At 45.8% G+C, this 22,282-nt stretch overlaps 1 protein-coding gene across 3 annotated transcripts in view; it reads right to left on the reverse strand.

Moving 5' to 3' along the window:
- Nucleotides 1-22,282, reverse strand: part of LOC106567295 (protein kinase C and casein kinase substrate in neurons protein 1) — a 76,624-nt gene that overhangs the window by 46,784 nt on the left and 7,558 nt on the right. For 2 of the 3 annotated variants that reach the window (XM_014136438.2, XM_045693157.1), the window contains exon 2: nucleotides 7,829-7,899. The exons of the other annotated variant lie outside the window; for it this stretch is intronic. The gene's annotated coding sequence lies outside the window, so the exon portion shown is untranslated. The remainder of the gene's footprint in view (nucleotides 1-7,828; nucleotides 7,900-22,282) is intronic. 3 annotated transcript variants of the gene reach the window in all.

Consider the following 22,282-nt stretch of genomic DNA (forward strand, 5'->3'; position numbering starts at 1 on the left):
CCTTTCTCTCCCCAAAACCTGTGCTGCTATACCCAGACAACAGATGACGTTCCTATAACCTTTCTCTCCCCAAAACCTGTACTGCTATACCCAGACAACAGATGACGTTCATATAACCTTTCTCTCCCCAAAACCTGTACTGCTATACCCAGACAACAGATGATGTTCCTTGAAATGATTCTGGATGAAACTGGGGGAAACAGGACCAAAATTGGGCATCTGTGTCTCAATCATGTACAGTTATAGTCAGTGGCTAGTGTTTCCCTTGGAGCAATGTGAGGAGAGTCAAAGGTTACATGAGGACGACAATGCATCCTGCCCCACCCCCACTACACACCTGCTGCATATTGTGATGAAAGAGACTGAAACACTGCTGCACTATATCAAATGTCCTTTCAGAGAGAGAGAGGGAATGAAGGCACCGCAGCAGTGAGCGATAAGGTCCACAGGCTGCTCTTTGGAAGCTCTTTCAAATGAGGACAGGATCATTGACTGGAAGCAAATCTACACGAAGGCAGAATCTGAGCAGTAGTGAGCAGTATCTGAATACACTGCAGCATGTGTGCGTGGGAGGCATTCCTCCTCGTGTGAGCAGGAGGGAAACCAGTATGATGAACAAATGGATGTGGGCGGGACAGTGCTACACACCATCAGGATGATAATACTGAGCTCAGCCAGAGAGATTCAGTACAAATACAGTAGCACGACCGCATTCACATTCCACTGAATGTCTGCTCAGACCTGGCCTTCAGGCACACAGGCGTAATACATCCTGCTTATTCAACTGCTCTCTGTCATCACGAGAGGCACATACACTCACACAGGAAGACAAATGAATCACCATTTGTATGGATTCCATTTCAGTGACTCAGCCCTCTGATTCAGAGGTGGCCTACGGTAGTTAGCATAGCCCTAGGTCTTGCTACAGGGCCAGGGCTTCTGGGTGGAGGGACACAACATCCAGCTCCCTCCCATGCCTTCCTCCCAGTCCAGCCCAGGATTGTATTCATTAGGCACAAAACAAAAGAAAACGTAACAAAGGTTGCTAGGATTTCCCCGGGGGACTAACTGGGCAATATGTACCGCTTGTTCTCATTTTAAGTTGAACAAGTGCTTTAAAGCATTTTGCTACAGTGTGTGCCATAATGAATACAACCCAACATTGCATTAGAGTGCAGCAGGAACAGCTGATGATGTCATTGCTCCAGCAGGCCAGAGACACTGACCGGTTACATGGGACAGGCTTAGCCATGTTCAGCTAGGTCAGTACTGGCCTCTGTGATCTTGTTAAGACTCCAGGGACACAGACAGATTTTTCCCTCTATCAAAATAACTCTCTCTCTTGTGGATAAAGCAGAATCAATCTATGTTCTCAGTGGGACGTGATACATTCCCCACCTTCACACCACACACTTCATTACTCCTGTCAAATCATCAACAGTCAATACACATTATCAACAAAGGGTGAACACAGCCCTGAGCATGGTACTGAGAACAAACACAGCTATAGGAAGAGTACAATAGCCACAGGAAAGGTCTACATGCTACAAGTCATGCCAAGTAGACTAGCCATACAGCAAAGCCAAAACCTCGCTATAAGGTTATGTATCGAAATAAGCAGCTTTGACACAAAGGAGATGATTGTGGATTACAGGAAAAAGAGGACTGAGCACACCCCCATTCTTATTGACGGGGCTGCAGTGGAGCAGGTTGAGAGCTTCAAGTTCCTTGGTGTCCACGTCACCAACAAACTAACTTGGTCCAAACACACCAAGACAGTTGTGAAGAGGGCACGACAAAACCTATTCCCCCTCAGGAGACTGAAAAGATTTGGCATGGGTCCTAAATAGGTTCTACAGCTCCACCATCGAGAGCATCCTGACTGGTTGCATCACTGCCTGGTATGGCAACTGCTCGGCCTCCGACCGCAAGGTGCTACAGAGGGTTGTGCGTACGGCCCAGCACATCACTGCGGCCAAGCTTCCTGTCATCCACGACCTCTATACAAGGCTGTGTCAGAGGAAGGCCCTAAAAATTGTCAAAGACTCCAGCCACCCTAGTCATAGACTGTTCTCTCTGCTACAGCCACCCAGTCATAGATTGTTCTCTCTGCTACTGCACGGCAAGTGGTACCAGAAGCGCCAAGTCTAGGTCCAAGAGGCTTCAAAACAGCTTCTACCCCCAAGCCATAAGACCCCTGAACACCTAACCAAATGGCTACCCAGACTATTTTCATTGACCCCCTTTACAACGCTGCTACTCTCTGTTGTTTTCATCTATGCATAGTTACTTTAATAACTCTACCTACATGTACATATTACCTCAACTAACCGGTGCCCCGGCACATTGACTCTGTACCAGTAACCTCCTGTATATAGTCTCGCTATTGTTATTTTACTGCTGCTCTTTAAGTACTTGTTACTTTATTTCTTATTCTTATCCATTTTTTAAAAACTGCGTTGTTGGTTAGGGGCTTGTAAGTAAGCATTTCACTGTTGTATTCGGCACATGTGACTAATACAACTTGATTTGATTTTGTGATGCAGATACTTTAACTTAAAATAACTCACAGCAAGTATACAGTGGGGGGGGGAGTATTTGATCCCTGCTGATTTTGTAAGTTTGTCCACTTACAAAGAAATGATCAGTCTATAATTTTAATGGTAGGTTTATATGAACAGTGAGAGACAGAATAACAACAAAAAAATCCAGAAAGACGCATGTCAAAAATGTTATAAATTGATTTGCATTTTAATGAGGGAAATAAGTATTTGACCCCTCTACAAAACATGACTTAGTACTTGGTGGCAAAACCCTTGTTGGCAATCACATAGGTCAGACTTTTCTTGTAGTTGGCCACCAGGTTTGCACACATCTCAGGAGGGATTTTGTCCCACTCCTCTTTGCAGATCTTCTCCAAGTCATTAAGGTTTCGAGGCTGACGTTTGACACCTTGTCACGTTCTGACCAGCAGAGGGAGTAGTGGTGTAGTATTTTGGTCAGGACGTGGCAGAAGAAGTCTGTATGTGTTGTCTAGTATGTCTGTTTCTTTGTTGGTCTTGTGACTCCTGATCAGGAACAGCTGGGGATCGTTGTTCCTGATTGGGAGTCATATATTTAGGAGTATGTTTGTCACTTGGGTTTGTGGGTGGTTGTGCTAACACTGATAGTCTTTTGTATGTACGTAGCATGTTAGTCGGTTTTCTTTATTGGTTTTTCCTGTGGATACTTTGCTTATATATATTAAAAAGATGAGTATCTACATTTCACCTGCTGCAGTTTGGTCTCTTCAACACGGCTGTAATTATGACACACCTCGAACCTTCAGCTCCCTCCTCAGATTTCCTATGGGATTAAGATCTGGAGACTGGCTAGGCCATTCCAGGACCTTAATGTGCTTCTTCTTGAGCCACTCCTTTGTTGCCTTGGCTGTGTGTTTTGGGTCATTGTCATGCTGGAATACCCATCCGCGCCCCATCTTCAATGCCCTGACTGAGGAAAGCGAGTCCTCCAAACACAGCGAGTTGAGTTGATGCCAAAGAGCTCCATTTTGGTCTCATCTGACCACAACACTTTCACCAGTTGTCCTCTGAGTCATTCAGATGTACTTTGGAAAACTTCAGACGGGCATGTATATGTATTCTTCAGCAGGGGGACCTTGCGGGCGCTGCAGGATTTCAGTCCTTCATGGCGTAGTGTGTTACCAATTGTTTTCTTGGTGACTATGGTCCCAGCTGCCTTGAGATCATTGACAAGATCCTCCCGTGTAGTTCTGGGCTGATTCCTCACCGTTCTCATGATCATTGCAACTCCACGAGGTGAGATCTTGCATGGAGCCCCAGGCCAAGGGAGATTGACAGTTATTTTGTGTTTCTTCCATTTGCAAATAATCACACCAAATGTTGTCACTTTCTCACCAAGCTGCTTGGCGATGGTCTTGTAGCCCATTCCAGCCTTGTGTAGGTCTATAATCTTGTCCCTGACATCCTTGGAGCTCTTTGGTCTTGGCCATGGTGGAGAGTTTGGAATCTGATTGATTGATTGCTTTTGTGGACAGGTAACGAGCTGAGATTAGGAGCACACACTTATAGGGAGTGCTCCTAACCGCAGCTTGTTACCTGTATAAAAGACACCTGGGAGCCAGAAATCTTTCTGATTGAGAGGGGGTCAAATACTTATTTCCCTCATTAAAATGCAAATCAATTTATAACATTTTTGACATGCGTTTTTCTCAATTTTTGTTGTTATTCTGTCTCTCACTGTTCAAATAAACCTAACATTAAAATTAGACTGATCATTTCTTTGTCAGTGGGCAAACATACAAAATCAGCAGGGGATCAAATACTTTCCCCCCCCACTGTATATTGGAGCTGTAACACAAATCAATGTCATATTTACAACATGAAGAACTCAGTCAAGGTTACATTGAACATAGTTTAATTAATTGTCACATTCTGTTAAAGGTCCCCAAAGCACACACATTGCTGGGTCGCTCGGCTTTTCAGTTCGCTGCAGCTAGAGACTGGAATGATCTGCAACAAACACTCAAACTGGACAGTTTTATCTCAATTTCTTCATTCAAAGACTCAATTATGGTCACTCTTACTGACAGTTGTGGCTGCTTTGCGTGATGTATTGTCTACCTTCTTGCCCTTTGTGCTGTTGTTTGTACCCTGTTTTGTGCTGCTACCATGTTGTGCTGATGCCATGTTGTGCTGCTACCATGCTGTGTTGTCATGTGTTTCTGCCATGCTATGTTGTTGTCTTGTCGTGATGTGTGTTTTGTTCTATATTTTTATTTGATTTATTTGTATTCGTAATCCCAGCCCCCGTCCCCGCAGGAGGCCTTTTTCCTTTTGGTAGGCAGTCATTGTAAAAAATAATTTGTTCTTAGCTGACTTTCCAAGTTAAATAAAGTTTAAATAACATAAAATAAATAAATAGAGATATTGATAGAGCTTAATGCAAGGTTTGAATAGCAGTAGTTTTATCAAGTGCCTCAGCATTTGTATTTATGAATTGCCTGCACACACACTGCATATTACACATTTATCTCTGTCTTGAAAATCCTCACTGCACACACTGCATTAGCAATCATTTTGATTACAGAGCTTCAAGGAGAGAAAAAACATTGATGAAAATTTTAAGCAGAGTTAAATGGTACAGCATGGTTTTCATCATGTTGCTGTAAACATACGTTTGCCAATAATGCCCCATTGAATTTAATTGAGAGAGAGAGAGAGAGAGAGAGAGAGATGGATATTGTGTAGATCCCCAGGTTTGACACGGCTGAAATATCACAGAAGGCAAAGATGTTTGCTTTATTCAAGAAATAAAAGGCACTAATTGCAGGGGACACACATACAGTAGCAGTACACACACACTCACGTACACACTCTCTGGCAGTATTTACTGTGTCTTTGAAGAACCACTGAATGCCTGATGTGTTTACGTAGCTAACCTACAACAATGACATGCATTCCCCAAATATAGTACATCAAACTCTCTCTCTCTCTCTCTCTCTCTCTCTCTCACACACACACACCACACATCCATCACACACACCACCCCCACTCAGAACACGCAACTCTTAGTCCTGATTTAACAGTGTCCAGTGCTGCTGCAGTGGTTATGTAACCCACAAGCCTTCTGCCACAAGCCTCCTGGTGACAGTGAGTGTGGTAAAGAGAGAAAATCATGGGAGGAGGGGAGAGAATGATGGAGAGCAGAGGAGGAGAAAGAGATCGGGGGAGGAGGAAGACTGACATATTGTAAAGGGTGTTAAAGGGGAAGGGAAGAGCATGCACTGTACAGGCAGCAGCAATGGCTGTCCGCTCCACCACTTCCATCTGATGGGGAGAGAGATGGTGAATGTAGACAGGGCTCTCATGTCCCTCCACCCTGGTCCAGTTTTTCCAGAGCCGAAGCACAGAGATGGAAGGAGCAGGGGAAGAAGGAAGGCGATAGTGAATCTGGGAGCGGAGCTCTTCAAACACCAGCCTTTCTCTTCCTTCCCTCCATTTAGCTGCCTGATGCTCCCCAGAACACTGATTCTTCAAAGGCACGGTAAATACTGCCAGGGCGTGTGTGTGTGTGTGATCCCCTGGCCTAAATCCATCTTAATAACCTGAATGCTGTAAAAAGAGGATAGAGACAGAATGTAGAAGTGTTTGTGGAAGAGCTTACATGATGGATGGTTCGCTGCTCTGAGGTGCAAACTGATGTTGTGACAACCAAGTAGAGACATTAGATACCTTGATACGCTCACAATAATCCTATATACAGAATGTATGTTAATCTATCATTATCATAGACATGGTAAAAATAAAACGACAGCAGCACTAAATGATGATTGACATTAATCTACATGCTATCCAACACCATGTCTACCTACTGACATTCATTTACAGCTTAGTCCATGTAACACTTACACAACAACTTCATAACTGGCTTACTACAATGTTTATGTTGTCTCAGAGAGTTTAGCAGATGCATAGGTACAGAGCAAATTGTACCATGTCTGGGTCTACTACGGGTATGGTTGTATAACAAAACATACTCCAATCATAACCTCAAGTAAATCAAGGCAGCATATTAGCAGCACTAACATGAAATGACTGACCATGCCTGACAGTTGAGATACAATGACAGGAGCACTGTGCAGTCCAAAAGCATCTTATGCTTCTATATGTAAACAGCTCTTATGGCCACAGGCAGATCAGTCACTATAAAGGTCTTGGTTGAAGAAGATTCATCAGACTATGCAGTGTGTGCATTTTGACTCTAATGGACAATTTGACTACTATTTTCCTTCTTGCAGTTTTCTACACTGTTGGATTGCACATTTTCACGTGTGCTGAATCGCAATATACACACACACACACACACACACACACACACACACACACACACACACACACACACACACACACACACACACACACACACTCCCTATTTTCCACCAACACAGATCAGTACACATGAGTGTCTTGGAATGTGGTTGCTCGAACTCTCCTTCTAAGCAGCTCCATCCCTCCCTCTCTTCCCCAGCCCAGACAGCTGTGGGTACCTGGACTAGAGCAGACCCACAAAACTGGGCCACGATATGTTGACCCTGCGACCTTGCATATGCAAACAACATGTCTGTGCTAATCAAACACAGCCTAAGGAAGTTGTTGTCTTACAGACCACACGGAGGAAGTGATCAAACAAGGAACTTAGTAATTATTCCTGAATTATTGTTTGATGGTGTTTGTGCTATTTTGGAGGAAATGATGAAAGCGCTTGTGAATTCATAATTAGTGAACTGCAATCCATAGATGCTCCACTAAAACAAGAAGACCAGGTGAGACCAAATTTATAGTTCAAAGGTTAAAAACGAGAGGACACCAAGGCCTGGTCAGAGGAGGTCTAGGGTATGTGGACATAGGTAAGTATTTACTGTATGTCACAGGCTACATTGGATGGAACAGAATGGACAGGAAATAGAATGGCCTGTTAATCTGAGTGTAGTGCACTCTTACAGAAACCCCCCAGTGAGCTCGGGCCTGTAACGGAATGACCACCTCATGAAATATTAGTGATTTGCTGCTTTTAATTAGCCCAACGGGAGAGTTTACCTAGTTAAAGATTTATGACACAGACGGCCATTAGAACAATGCTTCAGAGACCAACTACAGCCAACAAACATGTGGTTCCTTTGAGAAGCCTGATGACCACTGCAGTGTTATTGCAACCCAAAGTATACAGACAATCATACTAAATATATACTACATATACTAAATCATACAAAGGCTAAGAGACAAAGAGGACAAGGTTGAAGACTCACCTTCTCCACTGGATGGGAAATCAGGTTTCCATAAACCCTGGAGAGAGCTGCTGTCCTCTACAGGAGGTCACCTACACAGAGAGACAGGTTCAGGGAGACGTGTTGCAGACACCCTCTATTTTCTGCAGTCTTATTTGAATAAACCTGACCTGACCATAATTCAATATGAGGGAAGATAAAATGGCAGTGTGGCACCTTGACAAAAAAGCAGACCACCAGACACAGCACAAAGGATGAGTGGTAACACTGTTTTTAAGGGTACATAAAACATTTATAAGGCCTTTCTAAACAGTATGCTCACCATTTATTAATATTTACTCCCACATGTGTAAATCTTAGTAAAGTAGTTATTCACAATTACAGCTCTGGAAAAAATTAAGAGACCAGTGCAAAATGATCAGTTTCTCTGGTTTTACTATTTATAGGTATGTGTTCGGGTAAAATGAAAATGTTTGTTTTATTCTATAAACTACTGACAACATTTGTCCCAAATTCCAAATAAAGATATTGTCATTTAGAGCATTTATTTGCATTTATCTTCTAGCCATCATCGATCAGTTTTTCATTTTCCATTGGTTTTGTCTTGTCTTCCTACACACCTGTTTCTAATCAATTTATCATATTGTGTATTTAACCCTCTGTTTCCCCTTATGTCCTTGTCGGTGATTGTTTGTGATGTTATGTTACGTGGGTTTGTGTATCGGTGTGTGACGGGTATACTTTACCCATGTATTTTGTACTTTGGTTTTGGAGGTTTTTTTAATTAAATACTCCATATTAACCAACTTGGTTTCTCCTGTGCATGACTTCCCTGCCACCTACATACACGAACATGACAGAATCACCGACCCGCATATTGAAGTCAGCAGGAGAAGATACCCCGGACAGAGAGGTGGAGGAGCGCATCCAGGCGAATGCGGAGAAGCTACACCATCTATGTGCCGCCATGGATCGCGTTGTCCAGAATCTGGACCGCTGGGAGAGACAGGGAATTCATCCAGCGCCTCCACCAGCCCAACCGGGGTATATTCCGAAGCGCCCCGTGCCAACCGGAACCCGGTGGCATCAGTCTAACCTTGCCTCAGGGTTACGACGGGAGTGCTGCCAACTGCCGGGGTTTCCTGCTCCAAGTAGAACTTTATCTGGCCACCCGCCGTTTTCGGGCAGTTTTTGACCACCCACCCGAGGGCAGAGCGGCAGGTGAGCTCCTCTACCATCTGAGGCAGGAGACAAGGAGCGTCCAGGATTTCGCCCTGGAGTTCAGGACCCTGGCAGCCGGTACGGGATGGAATCACAGGGCCCTGATCGACCATTACCGCTGCAGTCTGCGTGAGGACGTCCGTCGTGAGCTGGCCTGGAGAGACACCACCCTCACCTTCGACCAGTTGGTGGATCTGTCCATCCGGCAGGACAACCTGCTGGCTGCTCGCGGACGTCCAGATCGGGGTCTGGTGGTTCCATCCTCCTGCACCCCCTCTCCTCTTCCCATGGAGTTAGGAGGGAGGGTGCACAGGGAGACTGGAGGGGGTTTCCGCTTGTGCACCATGGGTGGCCGCAGAGGTCACACTGCTGGTCGGTGCTGGGTGGGTTCCTCTGAGAATCGAGGTAACAGGCAGAGCGCTCTGGCGCCACCCCAGGTGAGTAGGCACCATTCTCATCCAGAGCCCTCTGTGGCACATATATTTGTGTCTATTACTTTTCCTGATTTTTCCCCGCGTTCCCAGCATAAGGCGCTAGTAGATTCAGGCGCAGCTGGGAATTTCATTGATCAAGCTCTTGCTCGTAGTTTAGGGATCCCCATTGTACCCGTAGATGTGCCTTTCCCCACTCCTTAGATAGTCGACCATTAGGGTCAGGGTTGATTAAGGAGGCCACAACTCCTTAGAGTATGGTGACGCAGGAGGGTCACAAGGAAAACATTTGTATTTTCCTTATTGACACTCCTGCGTATCCCGTGGTGCTGGGTCTACCTTGGTTAACTAGTCATAACCCCACTTTTTCTTGGCCACAGAGGGCTCTCACGGGGTGGTCGCGAGAGTGCTCAGGTAGGTGTGTAGGGGTTTCTGTTGGTGCTACTACGGTTGAAAGTCCAGACCAGGTCTCCACCGTGCGCATTCCCCCTGAATATGCCGATTTGGCTCTCGCCTTCTGTAAAAGGAAGGTGACTCAATTACCACCCCATCGACAGGGGGATTGTGCGATAAATCTCATGGTAGACGCTGCACTTCCCAAGAGTCACGTGTATCCCCTGTCGCAAGCGGAGACGGTGGCTATGGAGACATATATCTCCGAATCCCTGCGTCAGGGGTACATTAGGTCCTCCATTTCACTCGTCTCCTCGAGTTTCTTTTTTGTGAAGAAGAAGGATGGAGGTCTGCGCCCGTCCATTGATTATCGAGGTTTAAATAAAATCACGGTGGAATACAGTTACCCACTACCTCTGATCGCCACGGCGATTGAGTTAATGCACGGGGCGCGCTTCTTCACTAAACTGGATCTCAGGAGTGCGTACAATCTGATGCGTATCCGAGAGGGGGACGAGTGGAAGACAGCATTTAGTACCACCTCAGGGCATTATGAGTACCTCATCATGCCGTACGGGTTGAAAAATGCTCCATCAGTCTTCCAATCTTTTGTAGACGAGATTTTCAGGGACCTGCACGGGCAGGGTGTAGTGGTGTATATCGATGACATTCTGATATACTCCGCTACACGCGCTGAGCATGTGTCCCTGGTCCGTAGAGTACTTGGTCGCCTGTTGGAGCATGACCTGTATGTCAAGGCTGAGAAATGCCTGTTTTTTCAACTGTCCGTCTCCTTCTTAGGGTATCGCATATCTACGTCAGGAGTGGAGATGGAGAGTGACCGCATTGCAGCCGTGCGTAATTGGCCGACTCCAACCACGGTGAAGGAGGTGCAGCGATTTTTAGGGTTTGCCAATTACTACCGGAGGTTTATCCAAGGTTTTGGTCAGGTAGCTGCTCCCATTACCGCACTATTGAAGGGGGGTCCGGTGCGTTTGCAGTGGTCAGCTGGGGGAGGACAGGGCTTTTAGGAAACTGAAGGCTCTGTTTACCTCAGTTCCTGTGTTGGCTCATCCGGATCCGTCTTTGCAATTCATAGTGGAGGTGTATGCGTCTGAGGCTGGGAAAGGAGCTGTGCTCTCTCAGCGCTCGGGTATGCCATCTAAGCTCTGCCCCTGTGCCTTCTTTTCCAAGAAGCTCAGCCCGGCGGAGCGAAACTATAATGTGGGGGACCGGGAGCTGTTGGCTGTCGTCAAGGCTTTGAATGGACTGACCACCGCAATCTGGAGTACATCCGGGAAGCGAGGAGACTGAATCCTCGCCAGGCAATGTGGGCCATGTTTTTCACCAGTTTTGTGTTTACCCTCTCTTACAGACCAGGTTCCCAGAACGTTAAGGCAGACGCATTGTCCCGGCAGTATGACACAGAGGAGCGGTCCATGAATCCCACTCCAATAATTCCAGCTTCTTGCTTGGTGGCGCCGGTAGTGTGGGAGCTGGACACGGACATTGAACGGGGGTCACGTGCAGAGCCCGTTCCCCCTGAGTGTCCAGCTGGGTGTCGGTACGTTCCGTCTGCTGTCCGCAATCGATTGATCTACTGGGCCCACACGTCACCCTCCTCTGGTCATCCTGGGATTGATCGGACGATGCGCAGTCTTAGTGGGAGGTACTGGTGGCCCACTTTAGCTAAAGACGTGAGGGTTTATGTTTTCTCCTGCTCAGTGTGCGCTCAGTGCAAGGCTCCTAGACATCTACCCAGGGGTAAGTTACAACCCTTACCCGTTCCACAACGGTCGTGGTCGCACTTGTCAGTGGTTTTTATAACTGATCTTCCACTTTCACAAGGTAACACCACGATCCTGGTCGTTGTGGATCGTTTTTTTAAGTCCTGTCATCTCCTCCCTTTGCCCGGTCTCCCTACGGCCCTACAAAACAACGGAGGCTCTGTTTACCCACGTCTTTCGGGGTCCCCAGTTCACTTCTAGGGTCTGGAGGGAGTTCATGGAACGTCTGGGGGTCTCCGTCAGCCTTACCTCAGGTTTTCACCCTGAGAGTAACGGGCAGGTGGAGAGAGTTAACCAGGATGTGGGTAGGTTTCTGAGGTCTTATTGCCAGGACCGGCCAGGGAAGTGGGCAGAGTTTGTGCCCTGGGCAGAGATGGCTCAGAACTCGCTCCGCCACTCCTCCACTAACCTCTCTCCCTTTCAGTGTGTGTTGGGGTATCAGCCGGTTCTGGCCCCTTGGCATCAGAGTCAGACCGAGACTCCTGCGGTGGACGACTGGTTCCGGAGCGCGGAGGAAACCTGGGACGCTGCTCATGTCCGCCTTCAGCGCGCCATGCGGCGCCAGAAAGTGGGCACAGACCGTTGCCGCAGTGAGGCCCCGGTGTTCACACCGGGGACAGGGTCTGGCTCTCGACCAGAAACCTGCCCCTCCGCCTGCCCTGCCGGAAGCTGTGTCCGCGGTTTGTGGGGCCGTTTAAAGTCCTTATAGGTTTAAGCTCCCTTCCTATTACCGCATTAACCCCTCGTTCCATGTGTCTCTCCTCAGGCCGGTGGTGGCTGGCCCGCTCCAAGAGGCTGAGGTGCGGGAGGTTCCTCCGGCCCCTCTGGACATGGAGGGGGCCCCGGCGTACTCCATTCGATCCATCCTGGATTCAAGATGTCGGGCGAGGGGTCTTCAGTATTCAGTACCTCGTGGACTGGGAGGGGTACGGTCCGGAGGAGAGATGCTGGGTTCCGGTGGAGGATGTGTTAGATCCTTCGCTGCTTCAAGAGATCCATCGTCTCCATCCGGATCGCCCTGCACCTCGTCCTCCGGGTCGTCCCCGAGGCCGGTGTCGACGTGCTGCTGGAGCCGTGCGTCGGGGGTACTGTCACGACTTCTGCCGAAGTCGATGCCCCTCCTTGCTCGGGTGGTGCTTGGCGGTCGACGTCACCGGTCTTCTAGCCATCATCGATCAGTTTTTAATTTTCCATTGGTTTTGTCTTGTCTTCCTACACACCTGTTTCCAATCAATTTATCATGTTGTGTATTTAACACTCTGTTTCCCCTCATGTCCTTGTCGGTGATTGTTTGTGATGTTATGTTATGTGGGTTTGTGTATCGGTGTGCAACGGGTATACTTTACCCATGTATTTTGTACTTTGGTTTTGGAGTTTTTTATTTTTTATTAAATACTCCATATTAACCAACTTGGTTTCTCCTGCACCTGACTTCCCTGCCACCTACATACACGAACATGACAATGACAACTGATGAAAATAACAAAAAAGATGCAGTGTTGTCAGACCTCGAATAATGCAAAGAAAATAAGTTCATATTCATTTTTAAACAACTCAATACTAATGTTTTAACTTAGGAAGAGTTCAGAAATCAATTTGGTGGAATAACCCTGATTTTCAATCACAGCTTTCATGCGTCTTGGCATGCTCTCCACCAGTCTTTCACATTGATGTTGGGTGACTTTATGCCATTCCTGGCACAAAAATTCAAGCAGCTCGGCTTTGTTTGATGGCTTGTGACCATACATCTTCCTCTTGATCACATTCCAGAGGTTTTTAATGGGGATTCAGGTTTGGAGATTGGGCTGGCCATGACAGGGTCTTGATCTGGTGGTCCTCCATCCACACCTTGATTGTGATGGGGTTCACCTTGGGGTCATGATAGGGGCTGCACCAAATGATTGATGTATTTTAATAATTGATTATGCTTATGTTGTATTAATAGAAGGGGAAGGGCTATAAGACCCTCACCCACTACATTTATAGGGTCCTGGACCACAGATTAGCAATATATGCATTATAAGGTTTAATACTGTTCCACAGTTCTTTTCTAGTCTCTGCTTCTTATAAGAAACGGTCTGAGAGATGTGTGAGGTATTGCATCAAAACAGGGTGTCTGTGAGAAAGCGCCTCAAGGCTAAAAGAGATACATAGACACAGAACCCTGCAGGAGAGTAAAGAGATAAGAGACAAGTCAGACATACCACTGTAAGCCACACGGGATTGGAAAATTACTCTCTCAGACCTTATAAAACACTGGACTACTGTTCACTCCTGCAAGTTTGTATAACTGTATATGCATGGGCTTGGTCTCATGAGTAGGTGTTGACGTAGTAGGATACATCACTAGGAGTTGACGGCACGCATATTAAAGCAACATTGACCTTTTTTATTTTGCAGAACTTACTTTGAAACATGCGTGCAATGTTTCCGTTGTCAACTTCTGTCTGCAATTATATTAATAAAGGTTTGATTGATTTACTTGAAGATATTGTCTGATTGCTGATTTCATCAATAAGCCAATGATTTACAAGGAACAAGGAACCTACCCCAACAATTGACCTGGCTGTGTGGCATGGAGCATTGTCCTGCTGAAAAAACCAATCCTTGGGGAACATTGTCAGAGTAGGAGGAAGCAAGTTCTTTTCCTGGACAACCTTGTACGTGGCTTGATTCATGCATCCTTCACAAAGACAAATCTTCCCAATTCCAGCCTTGCATTGTCACAATCTTCACCTTCATCTGAAGATATTTCAAAATCATTATCTGACCAATACGCAGCGGCTTGCGTGCTCCACATCATTTTATTTAAATTATGATGGACACGGACAAAACAATAAACATTAACTAATAGACAGTTTCACAGGCTATGCACTTACATTCAGCAGTGGGAAATAAAACAACCCACAAAACCCAGGTGACAAACCCACTCCTAATATATGACTCCCAATCAGGAACAACGATAACCAGCTGTCCCTGATCGGGAGCCACACAGACCAACATAGAAACAGAAATACCAGAAAACACATACAACACAGTACTTCTGCCACGTCCTGACCAAAAATACTAAACAACTACTCCCTCTGCTGGTCAGGACGTGACAGTACCCCCCCCCCAAAGGTGCATACCCCGAATGCACCTAAAAAAGAAACCACAACAATCCCCAATACCACAACAAAACCCAAAACCAAATACTCCCTAAACAAAAAAAAGGGAGGGAAGGGAGGGTGGCTGCCGTCAACGACGGCACTTGTGCTACACCCCCCCTCCCCAACCCACCTATCCTAGAGGTGGCTCTGGTTCGGGCCTACTGCCCTCCAGACTGTAGACAGACTTGCTTGGCTCCGGACCGTAGTCAGACTCACTCAGTTCCAGGTCGTAGGCAGACTCATTCCGTTCCGGATCGTAGGCAGACTCATTCCGTTTAATGCTGTAGGCAGACTCATTTAGTTCACAGTTAATCAAACACTTATTCAGTTCCGGATCTCATACAGACTCCCCCGGTTCCGGGTCGCAGGCAAACTCCCCCGGTTCCGGGTCACAGGCAGACTCCCCCGGTTCCGGGTCGCATGCAGACTCCCTTGGTTCCGGGTCGCAGGCAGACTCCCTCGGTTCCGGACTGGACACTGTTGCCGGATACTCTGGACTGCACACTGTTGCCGGATACTCTGGACTGCACACTGTTGCCGGATACTCTGGACTGCACACTGTTGCCGGATACTCTGGACTGCACACTGTTGCCGGATACTCTGGACTGCACACTGTTGCCGGATACTCTGGACTGCACACTGTTGCCGAACTCTCGAGGCTGGGATGACGCACTGGAAGCCTGATGCGTGGGGCTGGTAGAGGAGGTACCAGGCTGAAGACACGCACCCTAGGGCTAGTGCGGGAAGCAGGAACCGGCCGAGAGGAACTACTATTATGCACTATAAGCCTAATGCGTGGTGCTGGTACTGGAACTGCCAGTTTTAAACCACACACCCCATGGCTAGTGCGAGGAGCGGGAACAGGCTGACTAGGACTAGGCTGACCCATGGGAAGCTTGATCCGTGGTGCTGGTACTGGTCGTGCCAGACTGGAGGTACTCACTTCCGGGTCAGCACGAGAGGCGGGAACCGGAAAGACTGGGCCATGGAGGCGCACAGGTGGCCTTGACCGCACCTCCTGCACAACCCGTCCTGGCTGGATGGAACTAGCAGCCCTGCACGAGCGGGGTGCTGATACAGGGCGAACTGGGCTGTGCAGGGGCTTGATGGTTACCGTGCGTAGAGCGGGCGTAAGGTAACCTGGTCCGAGGAGGCGTACCGGTGACCAGACGCGCTGCGCAGGCATTCTCCTACCAGGCTGGATGCCCACTCTAGCACGGCATCGGCGAGGGGCTGGAATAGCACGCACCGGCCTGTGCGTGCGTATGGGCGAGATTGTGCGCACCTCAGCAAAACACGGCGCCCTCCACTCCATACGCTCCTCCACATACTCACGGGTAGCTGGCTTATGGCTCTTCCTTGGTCTAGCCAAACTACCCGTGTGGCCCCCCCAAAATAAATTCTTGGGGGCACCTCTCCGGCTTCCTCGCCAGTCGTGTACCCCCGGTAGCGTTCCCGGTCCTCACCAGCCTTCCTCCACAGGCCCTCTCCGGCCAGAATCTGTTCCCAACTCACGATAGTCCATATCCTCAACCTGCCGCTCCTTTCTCCGCTGCTTGGTCTTGGTTTGGTGGGTTGTTCTGTCAAAAGTTTGAACACACCTACTCATTCAAGTGTTGTTCTTTATTTTACAATTTTATACATTGTAGAATAATAGTGAAGACATAAAAAAAGTGTTAGGAAATATATTTAGATTTGTTTATTTGAGATTCTTCAAAGTAACCACCTGTCATGACTCTCTCTCTTGATTGAGGATCATAGGTGCCAGATTAGCTCGGCACAGGGCTGACAGATAGCCAGACTCCCCCCCTCCTCCTCTCTCCCACCAGAGATTTATCACTTAACAACCGGATCGTAAATACCTGGCAGAAACTCTCCCTTCTGCTCTGCAGTATTGAGTTAAAAATCCTTTGTGTGTAGAGAGACTTTAACATCAAAAGATTGGACATTGGAACATTCGTTTTGGAATCCAAACATCTGGAATGGTTGGTGGGGATCCAAACAATAATCATGTCATGTAATTTGTTGTTATGTGATGTCATTAAGGATGGTATAACAAGATAACTGTAACTCTGCAAGTGTACATGTCCTAGTTATCGGATTTACATCTAAATGTTGTAAAACTTATATGATTAAACATTAAACTGTTTGTGAAAAGATAGCAATGTGATTTTAGCCTTTTAAATGAGAAATTGTATTTCAAATAAAGATTTATCCAGTCAGTAACCATGCCTACGTGAGCACAGACATAATTCTGGTGTGATGGAACACCCCCTTTGACCAGAGTGCTTAAAAAGGACTCGTAACAAAATGTACATTAGACCAAAGAAAGTGAGGATAATCCACATGTTGAAATGGTTGCAATCTCTACAGACCAGACAGCGTGGAGCGGTGGCTACATGGCTGACAAATGGTTTAAAACTACAACACCAGAAAATGGTAAGACCCTCTGAAACTCTTGACGAGTGAAGAAGATAAAGACACATTCAGTCTGCAGCTGTATATGTAAAATAGTCTAGGAAACTCGACCGAAGACGAGAAAAGAATAACATTTCCCCAAAGACCAACGCGTGTGGAACACCTGAAGGATCCAGTCTAACAAACATTCAGAGACAAAGAAGCCGACTACAACTACAAAGGACATTGTGACCTCTGGTGGACAAACCAGAGACTTCTGTCGAACTACTCCCCATAGATGGACCGGGTGATTTCAACAGAGAGACGACGAAGACATATAAGCGTAAATATGTGTTGCATCTCTAAATCCGAATGAGCGGTTGTTAGGGTGCTAAATATCACTTTTACGATGAGCATATTTTCCACATGTATGTACAATAAGCCCACTCTCTGTCTCTACCGCTCTTTCTTTTCCCACCCCTTTCATTGTGTAACAAGCCGTCATATCGAGTTAGCCCACTAGGGACTTTTCATTGCATTATGTTAGTAATCAATAACCTATAATCTCTGTGTGTTTATGTATTTCTGTGTGATTGTTTAGTTAGTTAGTAAATAAATGATCAAGACAATTTGTGTATCGCTGAATCACCACTTTTAGGCTAGGGTTCGTGCAGATTTACGAGGTCAACGACGTTCAGAATGAGACTGATATGAGAAAATTATTAATTGATGTCTGGTATGATAACGATATATTCTGATATATTCTTGAGTTCATTCGGGAAAAGGTAACTCATTAAACAAACTTTTCCCGTGGTGCCCCAAGTTAATTGATGAGTTAATTGTTACATGATTAATTTAATCATAGTTAATTAATTTTATAAAATAACAGCCATAACATTAATGGTAGTCATGTCACGATACGACACACCCTTTGCCTTGATGACAGCTTGGCATTCTCTCAACCAGCTTCATGAGGTAGTCACCTGGAATGCATTTCAATTACCAGGTATGCCTTGCTAAAAGTTAAATTCCATAATTTATTTCCTTCTTAATGTGTTTGAGCAAATCAGTTGTGTTGTCACAAGGTAGGGGTGGTATAAGGAAGATAGCCCTATTTGGTAAAAGACCAAGTCCATGTTATGGCAAGAACAGCTCAAATAAGCAAAGAGAAATGACAGTCCATCATTACTTTAAGACATGAAGGTCAGTCGATCTGGAAAATGTCAAGAACTTAGTAAGTTTCTTCAAGTGCACTCGCAAAAAACACCAAGCGCTATGATGAAACTGGCTCTCATGAGGACCGCCACAGGAAAGGAAGACCCAGAGTTACCTTTGCTGCAGACGATAAGTTCATTAGAGTTAACTGCACTTCAGATTTCAGCCCAAATAAATGCTTCACAGAGTTCAAGGAACAGACACATCTCAACATCAACTGTTCAGAGGAGACTGCGTGAATCAGGCCTTCCTTCATGGTCGAATTGCTGCAAAGAAACCACTACTAAAGGACACCAATAAGAAGAAGAGACTTGCTTGGGGCAAAAAACATGAGCAATGGACATTGGACCGATGGAAATCTATCCTTAGGTCTGAACAAATCCAAGCTAAGAGAAAACATAGATCTATGTGATTGTTGAATGTGAGAAACAGGCCATGTAGTCCACCATTTTGGGAAGCCCACAGCCACGTGTATAACACATGCTGTCAGTCCAGTCCATTCATCGGTCTTCGGTTGCAACACTCACTACCAAGTTCCAAACTGCCTCTGGAAGCAACGTCAACACAAGAACTGTTCATCGGGAGCTTCTTGAAATGCTTCCAACTGTGCTTCCAACTTTGTGGCAACAGTTTTGGGAAGGCCCTTTCCTGTTTCAGCATGACAATGCCCCCATACAGAGAAATGATTTGTCAAGATCAGTGTGGAAGAACTTGACTGGCCTACACAGAGCCCTGACCTCAACCCCATCGAACACCTTTGGGATGAATTGGAACGCCGACTGAGAGCCAGGCCTCATCGCCAAACATCAGTTCCCGACCTCACCAATGCTCTTGTGGCTGAATGGAAGCAAGTCCCCGCAGCAATGTTCCAACATCTAGTGGAAAGCCTTCCCAGAAGAGTGGAGGCTGTTATAGCAGCAAAGGTGGGACCAACTCCATGATTTTGGAATGAGATGTTTGACAAGTAGGTGTCCACATACTTTTGTCATGTAGTGTATATATATATATATATATATTTAGCCTCTATGGGACCGGCGGGACGAATTCGTCCCACCTACGTAACAGCCAGTTGAATCCTGTGGCGCGATTTTCAAAACCTTTGAAATGCTATTACTTCAATTTCTCAAACATATGACTATTTTACAGCTATTTAAAGACAAGACTCTCGTTAATCTAACCACACTGTCCGATTTCAAAAAGGCTTTACAACGAAAGCAAAACATTAGATTATGTCAGCAGAGTACACAGCCAGAAATAATCAGACACCCATTTTTCAAGCTAGCATATAATGTCACAAAAACCCAGAAGACAGCTAAATGCAGCACTAACCTTTGATGATCTTCATCAGATGACACACCTAGGACATTATGTTATACAAAACATGCATTTTTTGTTCAATCAAGTTCATATTTATATCAAAAACCAGCTTTTTACATTAGCATGTGACGTTCAGAAAAAGCATACCCCGCAAACTTCCGGGGAATTTACTAACAATTTACTAAATTACTCACGATAAACGTTCACAAAAAGCATAACAATTATTTTAAGAATTATAGATACATTACTCCTCTATGCACTCGATATGTCCGATTTTAAAATAGCTTTTCGGATGAAGCACATTTTGCAATATTCTGAGTAGATAGCCCGGCATCACAGGGCTAGCTATTTAGACACCCGGCAAGTTTAGCCTTCACCAAAATCCCATTTACTATAACAAAAATGGTCTTACCTTTCCTGTTCTTCGTCAGAATGCACTCCCAGGACTGCTACTTCAATAACAAATGTTGGTTTGGTCCAAAATAATCCATCGTTATATCCGAATAGCGGCGTTTTGTTCGTGCGTTCAAGACACTATCTGAAAGGGTAAATAAGGGTCGTGCGCATGGCGCAATTCGTGACAAAAAAATCTAAATATTCCATTACCGTACTTCGAAGCATGTCAACCGCTGTTTAAAATCCATTTTTATGCCATTTTTCTCGTAAAAAAGCGATAATATTCCGACCGGGAATGTCCATTTAGCTAAACAGAGGAAAGAAAACAAAGCTTTCGGTCGACGCGGGCACGAGCCTGAGTCTCACAGTACTGTAACCAGCCACTACCCAAACGCGCTACTTTGTTTCAGCCAGAGCCTGCAAAGCCACGATTCAACTTTTTGCCGCCTTCTGAGACCCTATGGCAGCCGTAGGAAGTGTCACGGGACAGCTAAGATCCTCACTCTTCAATAAACAGAGACAAGAAGAACGACACCTTGTCAGACAAGCCACTTCCTGCATGAAATCTTCTCAGGTTTTTGCCTGCCATATGAGTTCTGTTATACTCACAGACACCATTCAAACAGTTTTAGAAACTTTAGGGTGTTTTCTATCCAAAGCCAATAATTACATGCATATTCTAGTTACTGGGCAGGAGTAGTAACCAGATTAAATCGGGTACGTTTTTTATCCAGCCGTGTCAATACTGCCCCCTATCCCCAACAGGATATATATATATATATATATGCTACTAAATAACATTTCCAGTGGCACACTGACTCACCTAATGATGAAGATGAAGCCATAGGCGATGCGCGCATCTCAAAATGAGCTACTTTGAAAAACAGTGCTGCTGTTGAGAAAACAGTTGAGAAAAAATGGGTTCTATTGGTTCTACAGACAGATTAGTCTTCTCTTTTCAGCAGTAGGCATTTCCAAACTGTACGTTTTTCCCACGATTGTATTTTGAAATGTTCAAAAGGCAACAGACAGCCGCAACCAACCATAGAAATATAATCCATAGATGGCAGTTCCCATTCAAGTCAGGGCTGGCAGCCATTGCTAGCGTACCCATGAGTTTAATAGTCAAACTGCCAGGGTAAAGGGTTCCAAAACCCTTCAATGGATTATATGTCTATGCAAAAAGCTGTACATTTGGAGCACATTCATGGCCTAATTGTCTAATAGTGTGCAACTGCAGCCCACAATTGTTCCTGCATGTGGGCCTTCCATTGGTTCCTGCATGAACCCCCACCCCCCACCTGAGTTTTTTCTCCCCTGCTTACTAGCTTACTCCTAGCTAGCTAGTGGTAGACAGTGCCCTTCGCTCCCACCTGCCGAACACCTGCCCCCACCGTTGTTAACCGAACTGCTGGAAAACAGTAGCCGACAGGTGAGGCGATGGACACTGTCTACCGGTGGCCCTAGAACAACAGGCGGGAGGCTGGGGCGACACGGTGTGCTAGCTAGCGAGTTAGCTAGGAGAAAACCATGCCGTTTACCGGTTGTGCCCGCTAGGGTTGGGCAGTATCCAGATTTTCATATCATCATACCAACCTTCTCTCATACCGGGATATACGGTATTACCGGGTTAAGAACACAAGGGGGCGCCGAAAATGCACAAAAGAAGCACATTGGGCATCTATTACCAGAATGCTAGTGAAATTACCACAAGTAATGGCGAATTTCAATAGAGGCTGCTGCTAAATATGCTAATGAGCGCAAACGAAAATAAAGTAATTGCAAAGACAAGCAATCCAGCTCATAAAGTTATACATACCGTCATTTTTGGACTATTAAGCGCACCTGAATATAAGCTGCACCCACTGAATTAAAACAGATATATTATTTTGAACATAAATAAGCCGCATGTCTATAAGCCGCAGGTGCCTACCGGTACATTGAAACAAATGAACTTTACACAGGCTTTAACGAAACACAGCTTGTAACAAAAATAAATAGGCTTTAACGAAACACGGCTTGTAACAAAAAATTAAAAATGTACAGTAAGCTTTAGTTGTCTTTTTGCACTGAGTCAATTCCTCACGCTGCTGTTTCCAACGTCTTATCATCGACTCATTAAGACCAAGCTCCCATGCAGCAGCTCTATTTCCTTTTCCAACAGCCAGA

This window comes from Salmo salar, chromosome ssa13 (assembly GCF_905237065.1).
Source record: "Salmo salar chromosome ssa13, Ssal_v3.1, whole genome shotgun sequence".
Classification (NCBI taxonomy): Eukaryota; Metazoa; Chordata; class Actinopteri; order Salmoniformes; family Salmonidae; genus Salmo; species Salmo salar.